This window comes from Phascolarctos cinereus, unplaced genomic scaffold (assembly GCF_003287225.1).
Source record: "Phascolarctos cinereus isolate Bilbo 61053 unplaced genomic scaffold, phaCin_HiC Scaffold_2;HRSCAF=192, whole genome shotgun sequence".
Lineage (NCBI taxonomy): Eukaryota > Metazoa > Chordata > Mammalia > Diprotodontia > Phascolarctidae > Phascolarctos > Phascolarctos cinereus.
This window is the reverse complement of record NW_027555625.1, coordinates 150,028,687-150,039,036: the sequence shown is the minus strand read 5'-3', so window position 1 is coordinate 150,039,036 and position 10,350 is coordinate 150,028,687.

Genomic DNA, 10,350 nt, shown 5'->3' with positions numbered 1-10,350 from the left:
ATCAGACAGCTATTTTGCTTTGTTATGAGGGTAGAAATGACAGGACTTGATAATTGATTGGACAAAGGGTTGGTGAGAGAAAGAGAGAGAGAGAGAGAGAGAGAGAGAGAGGGAGGGAGGGAGAGAGAGGGAGGGAGGGAGGGAGAAGTCCAAGGTGATACCTGGGTGTGACTTGGAGGATAGTAGTACTCTTGATATTGGGGAAATGAGGAGGAAGGGAAGTTTTTGGGAAAAGACAATTCAATTTTGGACATGTGTTGAGTCTAAGATGTCTGCAAGATATCTAGTTCAAGATGTCTAGTAAGCAGTTGGAGAAGTGAGACTGGAGGTCAAGAGAAGGGTTAGGGGTGGACTAGTAGATCTGAGAATCATCTGCATAGAGTTGATCACTGAAATCAAGGGAGCTGATGAGATCACCAAGTGAAATAGTATAGAGGAAGAAGAAAATAGGGCTTGGGATAGAACTTCAGGGGACCCCCACAGTTAAAGGGGAAGGAGCCAATATTTGGGAGATAATTGAAGGCAAAAAACATTGGGGAAGGGATTTCATGCTCTTGTTTATAAATAAAGCCATGTGAAAGCGTATAGAGCTTTATTTGTTAGGGAAAATGACAGAGAATCAGTTGCACCATTTTAATATACAAATCATAGCCCAAATGAGCTTAAATGTAGGTATACATGTTAGATTGTATGGACAAAGGAGGAATCCAACTCCCTTCATGTCACTCTTTATTTAGCCATAGACAGAGTAATAGTAGTGATAGTAATAATACTAGTAAGTAGTAGTGGATGTAAACTTAACTATGCTTGAATATGAAGTTGAAATTTACCATTTTATATGTTGCTGAGCCAAAGCTAAAGGGAAAAAAAAATCAGAGATATTACTACTTCCTGACAGAAAAAGTTTATTTTTTTTAACCATGGTAGACTACAGGCACCTGTTTTCCTAAAGAGATATGTCTCCCACTTTAGTTCTTTGTTACTCAAAGTAATTTTTTACAGCATAATGCCAAGAATATATAAAGTTTTCTTTGATGTAAAGATATTTTGTGTAGTCAATTCATTGATTTTCTTTTTTTTTAATGTATCCACCAGGTGGCATCTATGAGCTATAAATGCTGAACCACCCGAGCTTCCTGATGAATAACAATGATCCTGGAATCATAGATTTAGAGCCTGAAGAAGAGGTGTGGTAGAGCCAGCTCTAACTGGTCAGAAAAGCTAATTGTTCAATTTTTAGGATGAACACTTACAACTTGGAAATTGGCAAACCCCATAAATCAGGGCTTGATTTATTATTTTGTTGATTGTCTAGACTCAAGAAATTGATGGAGAAAATATCCAGAATGCAGATTAAATATGAAAGTGTGTCAAGTCTACATTCCCCTCCCACCTAAAGACATTTGTTAAACATTTGCCATCATATCCCCAGCTGGAAGTGTCCTTGGGAGACAGTTAGGTCAATCCCTCCTCATTTTATAGGTGAAGAAAGTACATCTCAGAGACAGATAAGTGATTTAGGTAGTAACTGGTAGTAATTGACAAAGGTCGCATTTGAACTCAGGTGCCTTGATTCTAAATCTAGAATGCTTCCTACTGGATCACGAAGAGTCATGACCACTGTCTCATCAATGCTTTCTGGTTATAGAAGACACTAATTGCTCAAGAAACAAAGGGAATAAATGTTTATTTTTTTACTTCCATTGGCCTTGGTGGTTGAGAGTTTCTTAAAATGTCAAAGGCAAGAGAATGAACTAAGTTGGAATTTTCCAAACTTGTGATTATCTCTGTATTCTTTGCTGGCTTAAAAATTTTTTTTTTAGTATGAATTTTTCATGAGGATAAGGTTACAATTTATCTTGTTATCTGCTTCCTCCTCCTCACTATCCAGCTTGCTGTATGTGTCAATAGTTTATATAAACATTCTCCAGATTAGACAGCTGCATAAAAAGGAGATTTGTTTGAAAGCAGACCTTTGACAGGCAATGAATGCCCAGAGTCCACACACTGGATTGTCATTATGGTATAGTTCAAGGAGCCCTCTTTATTTATTAGTCAGTCTCGCAGATTCACCTTCCAAATGAATGGGAAATGGTTCTTTCCAAACGTAATGCTGAAAATTTGTATATTTCTTTGTATTATTTAAAGTACTTTCACATATGATTATTAGTTTCAGTGAGCTAGTAACCGTTAGGCAGTGTGGCATAGCTGATAGAGGGCTGGCTTTGGTGTCAGGAAGAACTGGATTAAAGTCACACATATTGGCAATGTACCAAGGGCATGTTTCTCAGTGCCCCAGATACCTTTCTAAAAGTTATAAAAGAGTTGTCAATCTGTGTTAATGAAGGAAGTTTCCATGTTGGGACTCCCCTCAGAGTTTCAAAACCATAGCTCCAAACTGGATCCTCTTTGCCAAATAAGCAAATAACAATTATTAAATTTACATAATATTCCTTTCCCCTCAAAGAGTTAGAAGTGGTTTACACATTTAGAATTTAGAGCTAAAAAGGACTTCAGAGTCCAACCCACTAATTTTTACTTGTGGAAACTGAGACCCAGAGGAATAAAGTAGTAAGTGCTCAAGGTCACAAAGGTATCAAATATTGCTATAAAGTATAAACAAATTGAAGTATTTGGATTCTAAATTTAGTGCTCTTTCCACTATTTAACCACCCTTCAGCAATCCTACTCTGATACCTCATTATGGTAAGAGGTGACTGAGCTCTCAAAGGTATAGTAGACCATAACTTTAGTAGTTTCTACCAAGCTGGAAGGGTTTTGATTGCCAGCAATAGATCTCTAGATATCTACGGACTAACCTACATAAGTTTGGGGGATCTCAACAATAAAAAAGTGACCACCAGGCGATGAATTTTTTGTCCACAGGAACTCACGAAGAGCTCAGTGACTACTTTGGAAGTATTGAACATTTTCAACAATTTCCCTTTGAAGGAGATAGATACAAGTATTATTGCCACTTTATAGGCTGGGGGCAAGGGAGGAACTGAGTTCTAGAGAACTTTACTTTTTCTCAAGTCTATTAAAGTTATTTAGGATCTTAGACTTGGATACATGTCATATGAACCAAAGCCCTGTGGTTCATACATCAGGCTACTTTGTTAAGTTATTTAACTTAAAATACCTTTCTTTTAAAAATGTTTTATTAACGCTTCTGTAAAAACATAACTGTCATTTCTCATTGACTCTGTCTCCACCCTCCAAATAAAACTTTGTATCAGAACCCTCTCTTAGAGAAGATAAATATAATCAAAACAAATGAATATGCCATGTCTGAAATGTGAGCCTTATCCTATTCTTCTAGCCCACAACCTCTACCACTTACAAGATTTGTGACTAAGGGCAAGTAAGTCCCTTAACTTCTGTGAGGCTTAGTTTCCTTATTTGAAAAAATGTGGATAAGCTCTGCTTTACTGACCTCATAGGGTAATTGTGAAAGAAGCTTAGAATATGAGTGCCTTGAGGGCAGGGATAATTTTTTTCCTTTGTCTTATCCTCAGTACATAATAAATACTTAATAAAAACCAACTAAGACATAGAGCACTGTGTAAATGTGAGATATAGAAAGTAGACTGCAGGGGGCAGAGAATATTGTCTCATCTCTGCAACCAGGAGAGTAGACCTTGATATGCATTAATACACTGGAAAAAAGTAATTTGTAATTCAATTTGACAAACTATTAAGTCCCTACTGTGTACTAGGTTCTGGCAATAAAAAAAAATGTCATGGTCCCTCCTGTCATGTAGTTTATATTCTACAAAAGAGAGATGCCTTGGACACAAATAAACAAAATAGAACATGATAGGGATCAAGAGATATCGAAACGAAGTACTATAGAATAATTAGAGGGAGGAAAGAAGACTTTCTGTTAGGGGGAGTCCATCCTAGGTGGCACAGTGGATAAAGTACAGGGCCTGAGGTCAGAAGAATGAGTTTTCCTGAGTTCAAATCTGGCTTCAGGCACCTACAAGCTATGTGACTCTAGGCTTAACCCTGTTTGTCTCAGTTCCTCATCTGTAAGCTGGAAAAGGAAATGGCAAACCACTCCAGTACCTCTGCCAACAACCCCCCACAAAAACCCACATGGGGTCACAAAGAATCAGACACATCTGAAAGGACTGAACAACAACAAATAAAAGCCCAAAGGAGGAGGAAGAAAGATACCATAAATTCAATTTGCTAATGATATGATGGTTTACTTAGAGAATCCTAGAGGTTCAATGAAAAAAACCAATGGAAACAATTACTAACTTTCATAAAGAATGATAATAAAGGCCATCTAATCCAATGCCCTCATTTTATAGATGAAGAAACTGAGGACAAAGAAAAGCTAAATAATGTGTCCAATGTCACTCAGGCTATAAGTGACAGAGCTAGGATCCAAATCCAAGACCTCTGACTCTAAATCCAGTGTCCTTACCTTACCCCTACACTGCATTCACGTTACTCCCTTCATCCTCTCATACTGTTGTTAGGTTTGGACCAACTATCAAGTGGACTAAATAAAATGTAAGGTGGTTTACACAGTACATCATCCATGGAGAGACTAATGCAATCAATTAAGAAATTGCTTTAAATGGCCCTGACATTAATCTTTGCAGAATATACTGCTAGAGGAATGTTTCAAGGCTCAATTTATATTTAATGCAAGAGGATACCAGTGCCAGACAGAAAATCAGAACCCAATTTGCCTTATAGCCAATTGAATTTAAAGGTTGGATGAGGTCTAAGCTGTACATGAACTAGGAATATGAACCAGATCCCATGTGACCTCTTCCCTGAGACAAAGAAGTTGTGCTATGCTAAGAATGAAACTAATGGGCATTTTGCTTAATTTGGAAAGGGGAAAGGGGTCGTATTTTATGATGGGAACAGATTTTTTCCTGGCTTTCTGCCTTATAAGGGAAAAGGACAGCTGTTGAGACACCTTTGATGTGGTATACCAGCTCCAGAAAGGATGAAAATATTAGGGTCAGTGGTTCTGTGGTTTCCTGGATGAGGCTCAGAGTGCTGTTCAAAACAAAGGATTGCTGTCCAAACACTCCACTGTTTCCATTCACTACTCACTAGTGGGCTTTGCCTGCAGCTGCTGATTGTCATGCAGATTAGTTTTGGTTTAGTGGAGAACTGCCACTCACCTCCCTTGTTATTTTAATGTTGTGACTTTTTTTTAAAGCATTACAGTTCCCCTTTGTGTATTAAACAAAATTGGTGGTTATTAAAATAAAGATTACGGTCTCATCACTGAAGTTATGGTGGGTAAAATAATTAAATAATACTTATAAGCAACATCCCAATGGATGAACACTGTGTGTTCCCAAAGAGCTTTTTAATTTTAACTTTTATAAACCTTTTTGGTTCTCAGATTATATTTCTCCATAGAAACAGTGTTATACGTGGTAGTTAGGTCCTCAGGGAAACCCATAAAAGTCAATTTAACCCACGATGTACCTTAAGCACAGTGCCAAAATACTACTAGTGCTATGGAACCCAGTTACTCTGTGTAATGAATAATGTTTCAGAATGCTTCAAGTCCCAGCCTAGAATGCCCCATACCAACCCCACCTCCTCCAAACACACTCCATCCCATCCCCAAGAGGGTCATGCATTTACCCTTTCCCAATAGTTCCCCTTCCCTTGGGAATAATGAGATCTGCTCTAACTTCTAGCCATAAGGTGATACCTTCTGAAGCCTGAGACAGAAACTCCAAAAAGTGGGTTTGGAGGTGGATAAAAAGCTGGAAGGAGTTTTGACTATCTTGCTAGCCTAACCCCAAAATGATAATTCTTGCTCTGGAGTTAGCTCCTGCACTGTCCCCTTTCTTCTTCCAAATGTTAGTATTAATCCCTCTCTGCTTGCTTTTCATTTCTACCACCTGTTACTTTCCAATTAAGGTTTCTTGCCTTCCATGGCTTACTGTGGAACAAAACATTTTAGAAGCTGGCATTGGAATTACAGACCAGAGCTAGAGACATTTGTTCATTGTAAGCAAGTCATTCAAATAAACATTAATGTCAGCATGATATACGAAAAATAGCACTGTTTCAGGTATTAAAAGATTGGATTTTAATCCCAGATCTCCTACTAGCAATATTAGCTGGAGAACCTTGTTAAATCACTTAATCTCTCTGAGCCTCAGTTTTCTCAGGTTGAAAAATGAGAGAGTTGTGCTGGATAAACTGTAAGATTTCTCCCAACTCATTGACTCAGTCAATAAACATTTTTTTTTTTTTTAGTGTCTACCATGTGTCTGGCACTGTGTTAATTTCTGGAAAAACAAACACAAAAAAGAAACTCATTGCCCTCATGGAGGTTACAATCTTATGGAGGAAGACCACACACAAAATGATGCTGAAAGGGTTGTGTGGGGAATGGTGGGGAACTACACAGTATGGAGGCATGATGTAGAATTCCAAAACATTACAGCTGGTGGAAAATGGAGAGATGAATTGTTACATGTCAAGCCCTGTAGTATTGTGTCTTGGCCATCTAAAGAATACATTGGCCATATGGAATAGAAGGGAAAGCTGACCAGCATAACTCTATCTTCACAGCGAACATGACAAAATTTTCAAAGACATAAAACACTCATACCAAATGTGAATGAAGAAACAGTTCTGCATAATATTATTTCATCTACTGATTCCTGGGGTTGCATGGCTAAGAGTAAGGCCACAAATACATTCTTGGATAGTATCCTAGTCACGCTGCAATTACCATTACCTTATGCTCCAATACTCACTCTAATGCTCCAACGGATCTATGATGTGGCTATCTCCTCCAGCAATGCAAATCACAGCCATGTGTCTGCCGTGTCTGTACAATTCTCATACATGTCCTCCCATAAGTTTGCAGCAGGCAGTCTCCTGTATACCACCAGTTCTAATGGACTCATACCTACTTACTCTGTTCCTGTCTTTGACTCTTTTCCCTAGACAGTTCAATTAAATTAATTTCAATTTAATAACATTTTCCCTGCCCATTCTGTACAAGGCACTCTACTAAACTTAACTGTTTGTGAGGAATGACACACTACTTTCTGACCTGTTGAGTCTTCCTACACTTCTCAGTGCAGCCTAAAGCTGGGTTAGCTTTTTTTGGCTACCATATCACTGTTTACTGATGTTGAGCTTGATGTGATAAGCTCTGATTGGCTGTGATATTTCTGGAAAAGTGGTCTGCTTGTTTTATGCCTACAAACCTTTTTTTCCATTTAAAAAAAATTTTTTTTAGTATCTTCCAAAATACAGCTAGGAGTGAGCTCTGACGCCTTTTTCCTTGATCACTATGAAGCCAGAAAGGTCTTGATGACTGATTGGATTGCTTTTCTGCATTTCAATTAGAGAATTATACATACACAGGGGTATGTGTATGTATATGCACATGTGTCGTTTTAAAGAGGACTAAAGACATCACAGATAATGTCTAGACTTGTGTGTGCATTGCATTTAAGAGAGGCAGAGCTGTGTAAAGTCATTGGCCTCACTCTCTCTTCCAGAGTCATCAAAGTTCAGTGGCAGGACAAAAGTCAGGTTGGCTGGTGATGGCCCAGGAGGCAGTGGGTGGCCTTGGTGTCTACAATGTTTGACCAAGCTCTAAGTGCTCCACAGCACCAGCTTTAGCCGCCTTCGTGGCTATTGGAACACACTGTTCTCATCTGCCTATTCTACTGGGGAAGTCTTCACACACTTGGGGTAGATAGGTTGGAGGCCTGGAGGTTACCATCAGTCTGGTTTAGCTTGTCTGCTGAAATGGTTTTACAGGGGTTTGGGCACTATGCAAGCTACAGCTTCTTGGAGCTGCAGGTGAGAATTGTGTGAAGGTGGACACCACGAGAAGCCCTGCAAAGGCCTTGGCAAGCCCTCATACCAGAGTCCTCCCTGAACACCCCATATACCCCATGTACATGTGTAGATGGATACCGTATGTATATGCATATGTGTATATGCATACATATTTTAATGCTTATATATCTCTCTTCATATATGTACTTATGATAACACATTCTCGTCAGAAATGACATATTAAATATTTATTTATGGTGTGATACATTGCTAGGTGTTATCTTGAACAAGTGAAAAGCTTATCTCTTTACAAGGCAGAAGATACTGAAACAGGTATTTTTTTTTTCCAGATCAAACCTCTGATTTCATTGGTATAAGGGCTTTCTGAAAAGGAAACTTCCTCTATTAATAAATGTGCATTAGTGTTTACTCTGCAATTTATAGTCTTGGGAATTGCTTGGGAGCACTGAGATATTCACTGACCTCATTGTTCAGTCATTCAGTTATATCCAACTCTTCTTGATCCCATGAACCATAGCATGCCAGGCCCTCCTATCCTTCACAATCTCCCAAAGTTTGTCCAAGTTCATGCTCCTTGTTTCCATGATACTGTTGTTCACTGGCTTGCCCAGTGTCATACGGCCAGTACTTATCAGAGGTGAAATTTGAACTCAAGGCTTCCTGACTGCAAAGCTATCTTACTATCCACTTAGCCATGCTGCCTCTTACAAGAACCCTAAGGATATAAAGGAAAGTACACAAATGTTGAATATGTGGATAAAATATCTATAGCCTTTTCCTATGTTTGCAAGAAAGGCATTAAATGTTTTTAGACAGTTAGATGGTGAAGTGGATAGCTCTCTGGACGTAAAGTCAGGAAGACCTGAATTTGAATCCTAGCTGTGTGACCCTAGGCAAGTCATTTAACCTCTGTTTGCCTCAGTTTCCTTATCTGTAAAATGAAGATAATAACATATAACCTCCCAGGGTTGTTGTGAGTCTAAAAATGAGATAAATATTTGTAAAGTGCTCTGCAAACTTTAAAGTATGATACCAATGATAGTAATTATTTTATGCACACATGAATATATATATGCATATGCATGTATAGATTTTATATATATATATATATATACACACACACACACACACACAAAAATATCATTCATGACAATTGTTTCAAGGACAGTGGGAAGAGTTATGGATTCTGCTATAAAGTAGGTTCCCACTTCTATCCTTGCCACTTCTTTAAAGTAGTCTAGCCACACAAAGTCCTGTACATTGTTTCCTAGAGCAACACCAATAATCTGGAAAAACTCAAAATTTAATCTTAAAGAAACACATCATTTTCAGAAAAATGATTCAGCCTGAAGCTGTGATTACTGAAAGTATACACTTTGACCTAAAGGATGATTGAGGAGCTGGGCTTTAGGTTTGCTTTCAAAGCCAATCACTATAAGCATATACTTAACTGGTGTTTAAAACTATTGGCCCAAAAGCTCACTTCTGGCAACCTGTTCATTCCTTTGAATGGTGTATATAGATCAAAAGGGTTCCTTACCTGCCAGATGTGACCACAGCCTTTTCACATGCAATTCATATCCTTGAGGGTCATCAGTGAGTCCTCAGGAGAAAAGGGATACAAGCAGAGGCAGGGGCAAAACTCTAGGGCTGAGAAGTGCTGTAAAGCAATAAGACACAGGTGTGCTAAGATACTTCTAACAGTCCATGAACACCCTGACCCCTACCACTTAAATAATACCTTTTTTTTTTCACCAGCTATCCATGGCAAAGTTAGTTCTTCAAAGGGCTAAGTAGATGGTTCTAATAAATCAAAACAACTAAAAATTCTTTCTTTGTTGTTTCTGTCCCACCTTCTGCAGAAAGCCTTCTCTAACCCCTCTTAACTGTTTTTAAACATTTATTCATTCATTATTTATTTTAAACATCCTTTTCTTTTTAAATTTTGACTTCAAGATTCTGTCCCCCCCAGAAAGAAAACAATATGTTATCAATTATACATGTGAAATCATACAAAACATATTTCTATATTAGTCATATCACAAAGCAAAGCAAAAAAATAAAGTGAGACAATTATACTTCAATTTACACTCAGAGCTCATCAGTTCTTTCTCTGGAGATGTGTAGCATTTTTTCATCATAAATTCTTTGGAACTGTCTTGGATCATTGTATTGATTAGAGTAGTCAAGTCATTTACAGTTTGTTTTTTTTAAATTGAATGGTCAGTTGTGCTGTTTCCCTAACATTGAACTAGCCTTGCATGCCTGGTATAAATCCCACCTGGTTATAGCATATGATCTTTGTGATGTATTGCTGTAATCTCCTTGCTAGAATTTTGTTTAAACCTTTTTTCATCAATATTCATTAGGGAAGTGGGTCTATAGTTTTCTTTTTCTGTTTTTGCTGTTCTTGGTTCAGGTATCAGCACATTAAAAGGAATTTGGTAGGACTCCTTCAACATTATTAAAGCAGCAAACATTACTAGTACAGGACCTGTTCAAACTGTGCACTGGCTGTGATTAACA